The following is an 18,518-nucleotide window of genomic DNA, read 5'->3' as shown; positions in this document are numbered from 1 at the left end:
TTCGGGAAATTCGGTACTGCTACACGGTACCATTTGCTCATCCGTGATCACGGGTGCCTACAAACAACAACGACATCGTACAACTTTTTCTTGTTGATTTTCTTCAACTTTTAATGATTTTCTTTTTTCAGTTTCAGGGGTAGGGATGAGCTTGGTGGCAACCGATACCGAAAATACCGGTTACGGTACCGGTATATGAAGGTAGAAATCGGTAGCGAACAGGTACTAGGATCGCCAAAATTCGATACCTAACTGGTACTTAGGATCCTTCGGTTCGGGAAATTCGGTACCGGTACCCAGTATTATTTGCTCATCTCTAATCACGGGTTTCATACGAACAACATCATTAACATACAACTTTTTTGTTGATTTTCTTTTGATTATTTTTTACATTTTCTTTTTATCCTTGTTAGTGGTTTCGTGTGCAACGCGCTCGTAGTGATTTCAAAACACATATAAACCTAATTACTTTTAATAGTTTACACGAAAGAAGTGTTTAATTATTCACCTATATATTAAAAAGAGAACTGATTGAACAATAACAATAAATAAATATTAATTAAAATTAAAATATTAAAAAGAGAAGGGATTGAACAGCAACAATAAATAAATATTAATTAAAATTCACCTATATATTAAAAAGAGAATTGATTGAATAGTAACAATAAATAAATATTAAAAAGAGTCCTGAATGAAAAGTAATAAAAATAGAAATGAATGAATTATTGGATACCGGTATCAAATTTACCAAACTGAGTGTATTTTCGGTATCCGTTCGGCACCGGTATTCATCGGGTTTTACCCTCAAATACCGGTGTCGTACCAGTACCGACCGTATCAAGCCGTACTGTACAAGGTATATTCGGTACCGGTACCCATTTTTTGGGATTTCGGTAACGGTATTTTCGGTACCGGTTGGTACCGAGCTCATCAAATTCTGTAGCAACGTAGCAATGCAGGTAATTGCACAGTTTAGATTACTTTTCATACACACAGTAAGTAAACTGTATTTCGTTTGAATGAGGTTTTATATACACAACAACTTATTTTTTTTTGTCTTTTTATGTAATGAATGAATTGTAGCATGTAAAATTAACTTGGATATTTAGATTATTGATGAGAAAATCGTATCAAATCCTGTAATCAAACCGGTATCGTATCGGTACCAAATTTACTATACCAAATCATTTTCGGTACCAATTTGGTACCCACCTTTTGGCGTTTTCAGAATCGTTACTTTTGGTTCGACACCGGTCTAGCACCATACCTGTATTTATTGGTTTTTACCTTCAAACACGCTACCGTATTGTACCGAGCATTTTCGGTGCCGGTACCTAATTTCGATGATTTTCCGAATCGGTACTTTCGGTGCCGTTACAGGTACGGAGCTCATTCATATTTTAACGTTTTAGCACTGTAATAACTGAACTGAAAACAAAAGAATTTCCAACGTGTAGGACGTGTGTGTCCTATTATTATATATTAGGTTATTTAAAAACGTTTTCTTATGACGAATTGACTATCCTTTTCACGAAATTTTTATTTATGTTTTGATATTCGGTATCTGCTTGCTGTTACTGACACGCGTTTTTCAGTCATTGGGTCCCCGCCGCAACGCGCGGGCGGAAATTTAACTAGTGTTATGAAAGACTAAAGACGTAAAGTTAAGTTTGTTGTTTAATTCGGACATAAAAAATGTCTTGGTATAACTTTACGTTTATAGAGTGGTTAAACAAAATTTTCTGTATAACTTTACGTTTATAGAGTGGTTAAACAAAATTTTCTAATGTTACAATGATTTTTTTTACATTCATTGTTAAATATTATATAAATAATTACTTTAATTAATTAAGGTTACGGGGAGAGTTCATTGGGGAACACTAAAAAAGTGGGGAACTAGGGAACATGGGCAATTTTGTCAAATTACATAAACAAACACGTGAGGCTGAGAAAAGCTAGGGTTTCGTTGGAGAAGGCTGAGACACGGCGGAGATACGACGGAGATCAAATCAGGTTCTCCGATTGCATTAAACAACTAAAATCAGTCGCTCTTCAAGCGGAAACACAACGGAGATACGATGTAGCTGCAATCAGGTTTTTCGATTGCGTTAAACAGCTTAATCAAGTCGCTCTTCAATCAAAAATCTTAGTTTCCTCTTTCAAAAGTAAAATTCGTTGATGAATCTTCAAAAACATTGCAGGTAAAACGAAAAATTATAAAATTATAAAATTTCAACAAACATTCATCGATTTCTAGGGTTTTTATGTTTTATATATTACTGTTTCAAGTTTTTATGAATTTAAAATATATTTCTAATATTAGATATTGATTTCAAACAGTTATTTTTTGTACGTTTACGAATATTATATTATATTGAAATTATTTAACATGTTAAATTCCATAATTTATCTGTTTATATCAGAGATATCATATAGATTATGGTTTTAGTCACTGAATGTTAGAATTGTAGCTAGGTATTGTTGTTTAACTTTAGATTAGTGAAATCATATGATTAATGTGTTCATCTATCATTGCCTATATGGAAAACATATTATATGAATATAAATTCGTTGTTGTTCAAAAAATTATCTTACTTGCTACCTAGACTAATTTTTCTTGTGATAGTTGTTTGTAGTTAAAACACATATGTCAAAACTCATGCCTTAACCATTTGTTGCATTTTTAGGTTGGCATTGATGTCTGCTACTATTGATATTACAAGATACAAGGAGTATTTAAGAGATCTTGGTATCAAATTATGTATTTTTTTATCATTAAAATATCAATTTAACGTGTTAATAATTAATTTTTTTTTGAAATTCCGAATATTTTGCATATAAAGATATGAAGAAGCTATTCTCATTACTTAACATGTTAAATACATGGTTCCCCGGTTCCTCACTTTAATTTAAACAAAAACTGATGGCTATCCGCTCAGACTTTTAAATGATGCATTTTAAATTATCACTTAATATATTTTTTGTTTTGGTGAAGCGTTATAACAGAACAATTGTTGAAAACCTCACTGAGGAAAGTTTTAGGGACTGGGAGTCTGGGACCATGTGATGGAGCTGTTTTGTAGCCTTTTGGTTTACTTTTTAATTAAATCATGACTGGTAAAGAAATGCTTCAATTGCATAATAGTCTTGTTTAAGGATTATATTTTTTCATGATTTGGTAATTGGATTCAAACAGTTGAAAGTTCACCCAACAACTCTCTAGGCAGGGACAGCGCAAGTACGCTTGTTTCGACTGTGGTATGCATGGATTTAATTTACCTCACTCATATAATTTTTATATAAAATTTCCCTTTTCACTTTTGTGTTGTATTATAGAACTTTGTTGATTTTGCTGGAAGTGAGAGCGCATCCCAGTCACTAACAACGGGTACAAGGTTAAAAGAGAGATGTCACACATACACCATAGCCTACTAACACAGGGAAGTGTAATTCGAAAGCTATGGTTAGTCAAGTTTTCTTCCCTTTTTATCTATAATCGAGGTTGCAAAATGGGCGGGTTGGATTGGGTTGGGTGATAGGTTATGATGGGTTTGGGCCAGAATGGGTTTGGGTCAAGATGGGCCAATTAAAAAAAGGTTAGGATGGGTTTGGGTTACGATGGGTTTGGTCAAGATAAGCTAAAAAAATAACTACTATGTTGGGCCTAAATCCATTTAAAGTTAACAGCTTTCGTCCAGTTGGATAACCTAAATTTTACTCTACAGAATTAGGCCTGGTAAACGGGTCGTTCCGGGTCAGGCAGGTTTAGGTTGCGGGTCAGAACGGCTTTGATCAAAACACTTTGATTCAATAAAGGGTTATTTTAGTTAGGGTCGACATGGGTTCGGGTCAAAACGGGTTACAGGTCAGAATGGGTTCGTTTAGAAAATGGTTAACCAACCGCTCGACGCGTAACCAGTGTCGGTTATGCGCGTTCAAGCGTCAATTATGTGTGCAGCCTCTGTTACGCATACCAGAGCTGGGAAACGTGAGTTCAACGCCATGTAACACGCGTAAACCGGCTCCGGTAAGCGATTAACGCAGCGCTCGATGCGAAATTAGCTTTGCACGAGTAATCGGCGACAGTTACGCGCATTCAATCAATTGTTACATGTGTTTAATGCCAGTTACGCGCGCTCCGGTGTCGTTATGCTCGTTTAGGCGTCACTTATGTAGGCAGCGCTTATGCGCGTAACGTTGGTTATGTGTGTTTAAATGCAGGTCACGCATACCGGTGCGGAACACCCTGTCATGCGTCACGTAATGTGCGTAATCCAACTTTGATACGCACTTAATCCAGTGCTCGACGCTTAACCAGTGCGGGTTACGCGCATTGAAGCGTCAGTTTTTCATACTTAATGCAGGTTACGCACATTTCGGTGCCGATTACGCATGGGTTACGCATCGGGTTGCGATATCGGATTTGTTAGAAGTTCTTTATCTTCTATCTCAACTTATTCACTAATGTGCGCAAGAAGGAGTACACCATTTGCACGTGTTTGAAAAATAACACCAACCCATGTTGACCCGCCAACCCATTCTGACCTGTTTCATTAGAATGGGTTATTTCAATCAACCCAGACTCACCCATTCAATGAGAAACAGCCACCCATATCAACCCAAATGTTTTTTAAAAACGACCCATATCAACCCAATTTTGGGATGGCAGGTTAAAATTGCCAGGTGTGTCTATATACAGTCACTTTATTATCATTATATAATCATTGAATGTAAGGCAATCAAAATAACATTTTTTTGTGATTGGATACAGCAAGGGAAGAAGTGGGGCAGTGGGCACATACCATTCAGAGATTCAAAGCTAACACGCATACTGCACACAATCACTATTGACATCATTATTACCTAGCATCATTAGACAATATTCAACTAATGAAAAGGATCTGCATGGACACATGGGGACTGAAAAGGTATATTGTATTGTTTTAAGACTATGGGGTATGGGGCGGGGGTTGGGGCGTGGGTTGGGTACAAACGCCCAAGTCACCACCCCTGGTGGGATTGGATTTCGGCGTGGCCCCTTGGGCGGGGGTTTCAGCCTGGGCGTTGGGCGGGCTTAGCGGTCATCCGTGGCCGGCTCTCATTGGTTGGGTTGGCTAGGCTATAAGTGGCTAGGATTTAAATTTAAAAAACAACTGTTTGGCCAAGCCAAACCCATACCGACCCACGCGGGCTAGCCACGCCGCCTTGGTTTTAAAAAGCGCGCCCTAGGCGCGCCTAGGCGCAAGGCGCAACAAGGCGCAGGGCCTGGGGCTTTTTTGCTTCTCGCCTTGTGTAATTACAGGAAGCGACCAAATAGCGCATTTTTTGATGTTTTTTGTGGGCTTTTTGGCCTGAGGCGCGCGCCTCGTGTTACTTAGGCGTTTTACTGCATAAAAATGTTGTACCTTGGGTTTTTTGACTTGTACATGTAATTAAAATGGTATAAAAGCCTTACTTATAGCTATATATTGGTTAAAGGGAGCTAAAAACCTATGGGATATGTATGGGATATATAAAAAAAATTATATAAACATCTTGCGCCTTGGGTACGAAAAGCCCACCGCTTTTGCGCTTTGCGCTTCGCGCCTCAATTTTAGACCTCGTCGCTTTTGTGCGCCTCTCGCTTTTTAAAACTAAGCACGCCGCCATACCGACCAAACATGCAACTCACCAGCGGTGCCCCTCGAAGTCCACGTGTCAACCCATGCGGCCATGCTCCAAATCCTCACCCCACCATACCCCACGGTCTAACCTTACCCAAAACAAAGGGAACTGTTTACTTAAAAGTTAATGAAGCATGAGGATTCCATGGAAAGATGCATGTGGATTGAAGTGGTAGTTGGTCTTCTTAATTTCTTATCATTCTGATGGTGTGAGCAAGGAAAGTGAACAACCAAACCCTGTATGGAGTTGAAATTAACCAATGTATAAATACAATACACTGTCATACTATTTATAATTCATTTCATATTTACTTATATTAGTATCATCTGACAATGTAAATATGTAGCTTAATACTAGTTAAAATATTACCTTGATTAAAGTTTATTGTTTGTATTCGTTTTTAAACATGGTATTACAATAGTTTAATTGGATTTAAGCAGTATAAAGTATTAAATAAAAATTGTCAAAGAAAATAGGAAAAAAAGTACGTGTCTAATTTTTTTAAATTAATTAATTTAAATTAAATGTACCCGAAAACAAAATTAGGATGGTAAGGCTACATGGTGTAGAATAAAACTCTCATGCTAGTTAAATGAATTTACGCCTTAGCGTGTTTTGTGATAATTTAAAATGTATTTAACATGTTATATATATCAAAAAATCAATTTAATATGTTAAAAATTAACTTTTTTTTTAAAAAAAAAATTGAAGCGTTTGCATATAAATATACGAAGTAGTCATTTTCATATAATATAACATTTGTAAAGTTTATTTACCTTTTATTTAACCGTGTTTTAAGCTTTCTTTTATTTATTTTTAACATGTTAAATTTAATTTTTAAGAGTGTTCCTCGGTTCCACACTTTTTTAGTGTTTCCCAATGAACACACTTTTTTAGTGTTTCCCAATGAACACTCCCCGTATATTATAAGATTACTTGTTTGTAGTTAGTAAAAACAATAATTTAACATGTTAAGAAAATATAACATCAAAACTCATGTTTTTTTTAACATGTTAAGTTTAATTTTTAAGAGTGTTCCTCGGTTTCCCACTTTTTTAGTGTTTTCCAATGAACCCTCCCAGTATATTATAAGATTACTTGTTTGCAGTTAGTAAAACAATAATCTAACATGTTAAGAAAATATAACATCAAAACTCATGTTTTTTTTTTAACATGTTAAATTTATTTTTTAAGAGTGTTTCTCGGTTCCTCACTTTTTTAGTGTTTCCCAATGAACCCTCCCCGTATATTATAAGATTACTTGTTTGTAGTTAGTAAAAACAATAATTTAACATGTTAAGAAAATATAACATCAAAATTCATGTTTTTTTTAACATGTTAAGTTTAATTTTTAAGAGTGTTCCTCGGTTCCCCACTTTTTTAGTGTTTCCCAATGAACCCTCCCTGTATATTATAAGATTACTTGTTTGCAATTAGTAAAAACACTAATTTAACATGTTAAGAAAATATAACATCAAAACTCATGTTTTTTAACATGTTATGTTTAATTTTTTAAGAGTGTTCCTCGGTTCCCCACTTTTTTAATGTTTCCCAATGAACCCTCCCTGTATATTATAAAACAACTTGTTTGCAGTTAGTAAAAACGATAATTTAACATGTTAAGAAAATATAACATCAAAACTTAGATCACTAATTGTCACAAAACTCCTAATCAAATTGAAGAAACAATAGTGGAAATTAGAAATTTACTGAACAAGAATAACATCACCTAACCGAATCCGAGTCGTACCTGAATCAATAACTCTACATGCATCCTTTTTAGTACAAAGTAGTTATCATATGCATCTACTGAGTCATGTACCTTACCTACTGAGTCAAAACGCAGAACTATCCTCAGGCGGTGGAAGATAATCGGAAAAGAGTACCGGTGGATTTGAGTTAACATTGATTTTTTATTCCTAAAATGCCCTTCCGTGTATTTTACAACAACTGAAATCGACATAAAAACCATCCGTGCCATCACAATTGAAGATGAAGAACTCGATGGAGTCAATTAGAGCATCTGTAACTTTTTTTTTTTGTACAGCACTTAGAAAATTTGCAGCACAGAAAATATTGTTTAAAATAATTGTTTCACATGACAACTACTAAAAAAACAAATTAATAAACAAGTTTAACAAAACTAAAACTAAAAGGTTGAAATCTAAATTCACATAAGAGCAAATAATACACCTGTATGTATGTATGAGACTTTGTAAGTAGCGTGAATTGAACTTTCAAGGATCTGTTAGGTTCTTGAGTAACATTTAAAGCCACTTTAGTCTATGTTGAGAATAAAAATATCAGTTAACATGTTAAAAATTCACTTCCGATCTAACAAGAATACTTCAGATCAGTGAACCACAACACGAAATTCACTTCAAAAAACTAATTAAAATCAAGATCATCGTCAGTGAATACCTGTACACCAACATACGAATGAATCTAATCAGTTAATCACACACTAAGAATAGAATTAACAGACCTGATCATCTTAAGCACGAACAATGGAAAAACTAATAGATCTGTTCACCTTTGAAACCGGAGGAACAAAATCGGAATCAAAAGTAATAGATCTGATCATCTCTTAAACCGCCTGAACAATGTCGGAATCAGAATTAACAAATCTAAGCATCTTTCAAACAACCGGAACAATATCGAAATCAGAATTAACATCTCCGGTCATCTCTGAAACCGCCGGAAAGAGATCGGAATTGGAAGCCGGAAGCAGTGGGTGTCGTGTGGCAGAGGGTTGAGTTCTCCGGCGAACTACGCAATACCCTCCAGTCACCTAATTAAAACTTTTCATAAATTCCAAATATGCCCCTCCGTGTTTTTTAAGCCTTACAAATCTAATCTAATCTTAATCATTGATTAACTTAATCCAAGGGTGTTCCCTGTGTAACACCCCGTGTTTTCGAATGTCAAAGTCAAAGTCAAAGTCCAAGTCAAGGTTGACTTCTTTGACTATAAGTAGTCTATTTCGTGCTTTTATTTTAGTTATATTATGTGGAGTAAGTGTTATTAATCAGAAATCGAAGTAACCGAATGTTTAATCAATGCGAACCGCTTAACGACCTTGAATAGCAGGAAGTAACAATGCGATAAAGTCAATTAATCAGTAATCAAGCTAAGCGAATCGTCATCGAACTCGAAGCTCGAATTATGCGACCTTTACTGTTATTATACGTGTGTGTGCGCTTTATGTGTTAATTGTGCGTGTTTACTTTATGTTATGTGTGTGGTAATCAATCGAATCGAATCGAAACTTGAAAAGCAATCGAACTCAATCACATTGAATCGAAATCGAAGTCGAACATGAAATATAGATGCTTATATGTAGATATAGTGGTTGGGATTAAAAGTAATTTGAATAGGAAACTCAATCGTATTCGTATCATCTTCAATCGAAATCGAAATATCAAAAATCGTTGCCCGAATGCTCAAAACATGTTTGGTCAAACTCATGGTATATCTTCTATGCGAAGAATTATGTGGTTTTCGTAGTAAACTATTTAAAACATGTTCTGAAAAATCTAAAAACTTGAACCTAGTTTTTAATAAAACTATTAAATAAAAGAGACAATATTTAAGATATAAAGGTTAAACGAGTGATGTACATGTTACATGAATAAGTAATGGGTTGTGTTTGGATATAGCGATTCAACCTGTCAACCTGACACGATTGATACCCCGACTGAAAATCATAAGTACATTTAATAAAAAAGAATTACATTATGAATCTACCATTAGTGAACCAATTAGAGAACATATCCCCAGGTATACTAATATATTTGACTGCCCATAACATGGTTCAAAATACATCACGAGAGCTGCTACTAATGACAAGGTAACTACTATTTGATATACTCATCTGTTGCTGCCTCTTAACTTAAGCCACAAGGTTGGGTCCGTCTCATCCAACTCCATATCACACCGTTTATTAACTGCATTAAATGAAAATCTAACCTTTTTAAAGGGTGCATATATCATCAACCAAATCTGATTTCAGGAACTAGGATATGACACCTGGATTGAACCGAAAAGAGTGCTTTTAAATGGTGCATATATCAACTGAAGTGCTTTGTTCTAGACCGAACGTAACAGGCAAGTTGCTCAGAAGCTTGAGAGCTACTTGATATCGGCTTGGTTAAAAGCTCGAAAAGGCCGAGCTTTAGCGAGCCCGAGCCTGAAATACAAAGCTCGTTTAGGCTCGTGCGCCTAAACGAGCCCAAGCACCATTTTATTTTTTATATACAATATAATAATAATAATAGTGATGATCACATTGGCGAGCCGAACTTTTAACTTTGATGCTGTTCCCAAAATAGCTTGATCCGAGCTCGAGCTTTGGATTTTACTCGCGAGCCGAGCTCGAGCTCAAATAAGTAGGCTCGAACCGAGCCGAGCTCGAGATTCATAAAAACATGACGAGCCGAACTCGAGCTCAGTCGAGTTCGAGCTCAGTCGAGTTCGGCCTTGGCCCGGCTCGTTTACACCCCAACTGGTGGCTTGAGCTTCTTGGGCCGCCTTTTGTTTTGTTTTCGTTTCTACCTCTACTTCAAATAAACTGTTTTTTATTTAAAAATTCGGAGCTTTTGTATATAAAGATATGTAGAAGCCATTGTACTAAAAAAATCATTTTTGTAATTTTTTTACCTTTTATGTTATTGTGTTTTTAAGCATTTTTTGATTTTTTTTAATTAAAAGGGCTTCTAGATATATTTATATGCAAAAACTTTGAATTTTCTTTTTGAAAAAAAATTAATTGTTAACATGTAAAATTAAATTTTTATAATATATTTCATATATTAAATACATGGTTCCCTGGTTTTGTAATTTTTTACGTTTTATTTAATTGTTTTTTTAATTTTATAAGCTTTTGACGTTCTTTTTTTTAATAAAAAGGCTTCTAGATGTATTATATGTAAAAGCTCCAAAACGTTTTTTGAAAAAATGATTTTTAACATGTTAAATTTATTTTTGTAATTTATTTAATATGTTAAATACATGGTTCCCCAGTTTGTAAATTTTTTATTAACTGGCTGTTGAGCATTTTTTGAATTTTTTAATTAAAAAGGCTTCTAGATAGATTTATATGCAAAAGACCAAAAAGTGATATTGAAAAAATTAATTTTTAACATGTTAAATTGAATTTTTATTATATATTTAACATGGTTCCTCGGTTTTGTTATTTTTTTACCTTTTATGTTAGTGTGTTTTTAAGCATTTTTAGAATTTTTAACATGTTAAATTAAATTTTATAAAATATTTAAAATGCTAAATACATTGATTGTTCCTTGGTTTTTAATTTTTTTACCGTTCATTTAAGTGTTTTATGCATTTTTTTGAAAAAAACAATATATTTAACATGTTAAATATTTAAATTGCTAAATACATTGTTCCTTGGTTTTTTTTTACCGTTTATTTGCTTCAAGTAAAATGTTAAATCTATTTTTTATAATATAATTAACATGTTAAATATATGGTTCTCAATTTGTAATTTTTTTTACCTTTTATCAACTGTTTTTAAAATTAAATTTTAAAAACATGTTAAATTAAATTTTTTATTTTTGAATTTTTTTTTATTAAAAAGGCTACCACATATATTTATTCCAACACTTTTTTTATAATATATTTTAACATGGTAAATTAAATTTTTCTAAAATATTTTAGCATGTTAAATTAATTTTTTTAGAATATATTTTACCATGTTAAATTAAATTTTTATAAAATACTTTAACATGTTAAGTTAAATTTTTTAGAATATATTTTAACATGTTAAATTAAATTTTTATAAAATATTTAAAATGCTAAATACATTGTTCCTTGATTTTTAATTTTTTTTACCGTTTATTTAAGTGTTTTATGCATTTTGTGAAAAAAAAAACAACATATTTAACATGTTAAATATTTAAAATGCTAAATACATTGTTCCTTAGTTTTTAATTTTTTTTACCGTTAAATCTATTTTTTATATTATATTTAACATGTTAAATATATGGTTCTCAATTTGTAATTTTTTTTACCTTTTATTAACTGCTTTTAAGAAATTTTTTATTTTTGAATTTTTTATTAAAAAGGCTTCTAGATGTATTTATTCCAAAACTTTTTTTAGAATATATTTTAACATGTTAAATTAACTTTTTATAAAATATTTTAACATGTTAAATTAAATTTTTATAAAAAAAATTTTAGAAATTATTTATTTTTGAATTTTTTTTATTAAAAAGGCTTCTAGATATGTATTTATTCCAAAACTTTTTTTAGAATATATTTTAACATGTTAAATTAAATTTTTATAAAATATTTTTTAGAATATATTTTAACGTGTTAAATTAAATTTTTATAAAATATTTAAAATGCTAAATACCTTGTTCCTTGGTTTTTAATTTTTTTACCGTTTATTTAAGTGTTTTATGCATTTTGTGAAAAAAAAAACAATATATATAACATGTTAAATATTTAAAATGCTAAATACAATGTTCCTTGGTTTTTAATTGTTTTACCGTTAAATCTACTTTTTATAATATATTTAACATGTTAAATATATGGTTCTCAATTTGTAATTTTTTTTACCTTTTATTAACTGTTTTTAAGAAATTTTTTATTTTTGAATTTTTTTTTTAAAAATGCTTCTAGATGTATTTATTCCAAAACATTTTTTAGAATATATTTTAACATGTTAAATTAAATTTTTATAAAATATTTTGACATGTTAAATTACATTTTTATAAAAAAAAATTTAGGAATTTTTTATTTTTGAATTTTTTTTATTAAAAAGGCTTCTAGATGTATTTATTCCAAAAACTTTTTTAGAATATATTTTAACATCTTAAATTAATTTTTTATAAAATATTTTAACATGTTAAATTAAATTTTTTTAGAATATATTTTAACATGTTAAATTAAATTTTTATAAAATATTTAAAATGCTAGTACAGTTTTCCTTGGTTTTTAATTTTTTTTACCGTTTATTTAAGTGTTTTATGCATTTTGTGAAAAAAAAAAAACAATATAGTTAACATGTTAAATATTTAAAATGCTAAATACATTGTTCCTTGGTTTTTAACTTTTTTTTACCATTAAATCTATTTTTATAATATATTTAACATGTTAAATATATGGTTCTCAATTTGTAATTTTTTTACCTTTTATTAACTGTTTTTAAGAAATTTTTTATTTTTGAATTTATTTTATTAAAACGGCTTCTAGATGTATTTATTCCAAAACATTTTTTAGAATATATTTTAACATGTTAAATTAAATATTTATAAAATATTTTAACATGTTAAATTAAATTTTTATAAAAAAAAATTTAAAAATTTTTTAGTTTTGAATTTTTTTTTATTAAAAAGGCTACTAGATGTATTTATTCAAAAACTTTTTTTAGAAATATTTTAGCATGTTAAATTAAATTTTTATAAAATATTTTAACATGTTAAATTAAATTTTTTTTAGAATATATTTTAACATGTTAAATTATATTTTTATAAAATATATTTTTAGAATATATTTTAACATGTTAAATTAAATTTTTATAAAATATTTAAAATGCTAAATACATTGTTCCTTGGTTTTTAATTTTTTTTACCGTTTATTTAAGTGTTTTATGCATTTTGTGAAGAAAAAAAAACAATATATTTAACATGTTAAATATTTAAAATGCTAAATATATTGTTCCTTGGTTTTTAACTTTTTTTTACCGTTTGTTGGTTCAAGTAACATGTTAAATCTATTTTTTATAATATATTTAACATGTTAAATATATGGTTCTCAATTTTTAATTTTTTTACCTTTTATCAACTGTTTTTAAGAAATTTTTTATTTTTGATTTTTTTTTATTAAAAAGGCTTCTAGATGTATTTATTCCAAAACTTTTTTTTTTAGAAAATTAATTTTTAACATGTTAAATAAGATAACAGATGGCACATAATAAGATAACATATGGCAATTTCGACTCGTTTTTCAATTCATGGATCAACTAAGAGTTATATTTTAACTCAAACCAGTTCAATGCGTACAAATGTTTTTATATTAAGCGCTATTTATTCATAATGATAACTATAAAGACAAAGTGTTTGGGGTTGACATGACCCGACCCGTCTGACCAGCCCAATTTGTAATCACTACTCGCTAGATTTGCCTATAAGAAGTTGGGACCGACGTTACCTGTTTATATCCCTGGCCAACGAAACGGGTGCGAAATGTAGCACCAATTGAGATCAAAGTGCCTGACTCACTTGTAATACTAGCATCAAGAACAGTTTGCTCTACGGAAACTGGAATAGTTGTTGCAAGATTTGAGTTACCAAACAAACGACTGCCATAGATGTACCTGCAAGCAGCTCAAATCGGAAACGAAAACTACTGAAATGTCTAGAATACCCTCAAAATCATCGACAAAAAAGATTATCACAGAATGTAAACTATACCTGCCTGCAATACATACGTATCTTAATTCTGGAGTATAAACTGCTTTCCTACGGTTTTTCTCAACGTAATCCAACAGACCCGTTGTCTGATCAACAACTCCGGACACCCTTTTTGGCGGTGGCCTAGCTATTAACATCTAAAGTGATAATAAATCATCGTTTAAACTTTAAAGCATCTATTGTCATGAATTGACTTGAAGTTTAAAGATTTTACCACCATCAATCAGTCAGGCCACCACTAACTATACATCAAATCTGATCTTATAAAAGCCACATTTCGAAATCACAAGGTGATTCTTCCTTTTCATATCGTACTACAATTCCAATTCATGAATCAAAAACATTGATAAAGCTTTTGTTTGTTCATATTAACTATAAAAGACAAACTTCTTTGTTTTTCTTGTTGATCTCTTTTAGTCCTTTCCTGAAAAAGATCATTGCTCCACGTGGCCCATGCAGTGACTTGTGTGTTGTGGTTGTCAAAACATCTGCATATTCAAAAGGTGACGGTACAACACCAGCAGCAACCAACCGACTGATATGTGCCATGTCAGCTAATATAATAGCTTTTTGTTTGTCACAAACCTGTGAAAAGTGAGGAAAAAAGGAAACTGAGATGCTATGCTTGAAAACCCAAACATATATGTGCCAACACCGAAGCATAACATATTATAGATGAGAAGAACTATGTTGGCCATGATTAAATTCCTAACGAACTGTGCTATGTTGAAGCTAGAACAGACATTTTACATTAAAACAAAAAGATTTACCTTGCGCATGCGAGCATAATCATATACTCGAGCATAGGCACTTGCACCGGCTATAATCAAAAAGATTTACCTCTGCTGCGGCTCTTGAGACGTCTTCTGCGTTTAAACCGGCCAAGGTCCATGGGTTGATCTTCACAGCTGCGGAATTCTTTTTCTTGATGGGGTCATCAAGTGTCTTTTTCCCTAGTGAGCTAACGGAGCTGGTCTCAGGTGGGACCACATCATACTGTAAACAAAATACATACATAACGAATCTTGATTGTGAACTTATTGAGTGAACACAATATAGCTTCTTAATGACATGAGGCTGCTAATGAACCATCTTTAAGCTAAAAGTTTTGTAAAACCAATTGCACAACAAATTAAATGCTGTTTATATGAAACACCTGACCTGACCAAACTATAGCTAACATCTTCAGCTAAAATTTCTAAACAGCTAAGATTTTTCTCACCTAAATTACACCTCTTGATAACTAGGCCAAATCCTAAGTGGCGAGAAACCTTCTAATACAGAAGGATCACTCAGGGATGCGAGCAAAGCAAGCATCAATAACAATACATAAATATTTGTGCGATATGATAATGATTGATAGATAGATATCAACGAAAAATAAACTCTGCACATGAAAAGAAAATACAGTTCACATCTGATAGGAGTTCAAGAGTACATTGATTTTATGTACTCCAAAATGAAAATCTAAGTAGCACTGGAACGGGTACGGGATCGGGGTACGGGGACGATACGGGAACGAGGAACGGCAAAACTCAAAATTCCAAGATACGGGTACGGCAATAAAAAATATAAAAAAATAAAAATACATTAAACAAATTCCAAAAATACTACATCTTCCAAAGGTAATTAATTATCAATAATCATATCATTTCCAAATTCCGCTTCATCTAGTGAGAGATCGGCAATCGATAGAGAGTTAGAGCTGATGAGACTTGAGAGTTTAGAGATTAGAGAAGCCGAATATGATAGGTCTATTTATTTAATGGCCGGTTGTGGAATTTGAATGGGTAAAAACCCTATAAATAAATGGAAACGGGTTGGATACTTCTGCCAGATACGTCCCCAACATTGGAAACGTTTAGGAAACGTCCCCGACGAGTACCCATGGTGTTTCCGTCCCCGACAAGTACCCGAGACGGGTACGGCCACATAAATGGAGTCCCCGTGCTACATAGATGAAAATACTACCGACATCTAGTCAAACGAAACAGCAGAAAGTGATGGAAGTTTGTTTTCGCTGAGTGAAGTGAATGGGAGCTTCTTCTCCATTGCGACCTTGTTTTCCAATGAAGTGAACGGGAGCTTGTTTCCTCCTGATAGATCCTACAATCCATACATACATACATATAGTAACACGTCAATGATAAACTCAAAAATAAAAATAAAATTAGTAGCTGTGTAAACATACCGCCACTTCCACCACATCATTACTGTTTCTCAAGGGGCTGCATTTTTCCTTTGAATCACACACAACTTGTTTCATCGTCTTCTGCTTCGTTTCCTTTGAATCACTGCAGTTTTCAGTACTCTTGTTTGTGGCGGTTAACGGAGTGTGCTGTTGAGAAAGCTCCCGGTAGTTTCCACAAAGAGTAAATGTATTTTGGATACGTAACTGCCTAGACGAGGCGGTATCCGGGTCAACGCACTCCGACTCAGATCCTGCTGCGGTTGATAATGAGTCAATATCGAACTTAAAAGCTGAGACGGGTGGAGGATTCATGACACACACCAGCTTCTCCTCGATAACATCTTTCTGCACTTCTTCTACTTCTTCCTCATCCTCCTCAAACACAGTGCTCAAATACGATTTACCCGTTGAACCGGGGACGTAAACATCCTCATCATTCTCTATATACGGATACCCGAGAATCGCCTGTATGCTGTTATTAGCAGCTTTTTGGTACTCTCGTTTACTACCAATCTCCATATCGAGTGACTTGTCCAGATCCATCGACTTCTCCATCCCCGGATCCTCGTCAGCATACATGTCAATCAGTTTCTTAGCGAAACCGTTTCCTTCCAAAGAAAACGACAACGAAAGATTTCTGCTTTCGTTTTCGTTTTGTTTTCCCTCTCGGGAATGAGTCAGTTCAAATTCGATCTCTTCTAAACGTCGCCTGAGCGTTTCGAGTTCTTCCTGCTGTTGAATGATTTTCCGTTCCATCTTCTTCCGCTCCATCTCGACGACGCGGTCAGCCATTTTCTGACACTCTTCTATCTTTTCTCTAATTCCCGCTTCAACATGTCGTTAACCTTGATGTTAATCTCCTCCTCGCTCTTTTTCCCTTCTGCCTCTGCAAGTTTCGCCCTCAGACTTGTGATTTCTTCTTCTTTTTTCTGAAGCTGTTTATGCGCTTCATTCTTCTCCTTCTCACGTATCTTATTCTCCATTTGCAGCTTGCTAATGAACTGATCCATAGCCGCGATTCTCGAACCCAACATCACATCTGACGAAGACGAATCGTCTCCCTTGATTGGCGTATGAGGCCCACGCACAATGCATTTGGCTTTTGCACCGTATTCCAACGTCGATATTGTCTTATGCATTTCCTTTGGATCCGGGCTTGCACATAATATCATAAGAATCTTTGACTTGTCGTCTTCGAACGAATCCTGTTGAAAAATAGCATTTAGTCACCCCATCTAGCATAATCATACATAATATAGAGAGATGGATGATCCAATGATCTAATCTACCTGCAAAAACATGGTTAACTTGCTATCTCTGAACGGCACGTGAGAATCACCGTTGGCATTCGACTCCACCACTCTCTTCAATGCCGTATTGCCCTGATTAATCTTTGCTGTCTGCAAATTCAAAATAATTAATACAACACGGGTCTTTCATAGAAGATTGAAGTTATGGAAATTTTGTAGCTGACTACCTGCATTTTGGCTTCGAATCCAATTTGACCAGCCTGTTCGATATTTTCAGACCCAGCCATATCGACAAGCATTAGCCGTCCTCCGACAGTTGGGACGTCAAGAGTTATCTGCACACAAATTTCATTTAAGTCATTTTTCATAATTAAAACTTGAAAAGCAAGCAACAAGAGATTCAAACAAACAAACAAACCATGCAGTGACTCCTGGAGCTTCTTTCATTGCAAGATGGTATTAACTAAATGTCAATACAACAATATATCTTACAGGTTGGACCATACCAGGAGAAGAGCAGAGACCATACGTGTGAAGAACTTTTTATAGTTTTTCTTCCCAACACAGTTATTGAGCCACTACAAGAAAGTTGAGACGTTAGGTTTTTAATTGGTCAACGCTCAACAAGAAGTCAAATAAGTATTCACATTATTTCAACGATATACCCTGCAATGATGATCAAATTGATCGACACGTTTGTCACATACTCTGCAGTGCTTGCTGTACTTGAAAGCCTACAAGAAAGCCAAACCTAATGTTCAATTGTTATGATTTATTTTCTTACTTTGACTTTACAGGTCAAAGTTTTGACCTCTGAATATCAAAATAGGACTAGCCTGCTTGTAAAACCAAGCATTATATAACAAATTTATTTGTACTAATTCAATTAATTTCAAATTTCCAAGACATCACATCAAGTTTGAAGTCAGAAAATGATAGTTTGACCTCAAAAGTCAAACGCACCTCAACCTCGCACAA

General features: G+C 33.1%; 1 pseudogene; it reads right to left on the bottom strand.

Moving 5' to 3' along the window:
• Positions 1 to 8,302: 8,302 nt before the first annotated feature.
• Positions 8,303 to 18,067, bottom strand: LOC110891511 (annotated as a pseudogene).
• Positions 18,068 to 18,518: the final 451 nt, after the last annotated feature.

This window comes from Helianthus annuus, chromosome 1 (assembly GCF_002127325.2).
Source record: "Helianthus annuus cultivar XRQ/B chromosome 1, HanXRQr2.0-SUNRISE, whole genome shotgun sequence".
Classification (NCBI taxonomy): Eukaryota; Viridiplantae; Streptophyta; class Magnoliopsida; order Asterales; family Asteraceae; genus Helianthus; species Helianthus annuus.
This window is presented reverse-complemented; position numbering and strand designations above follow the sequence as displayed.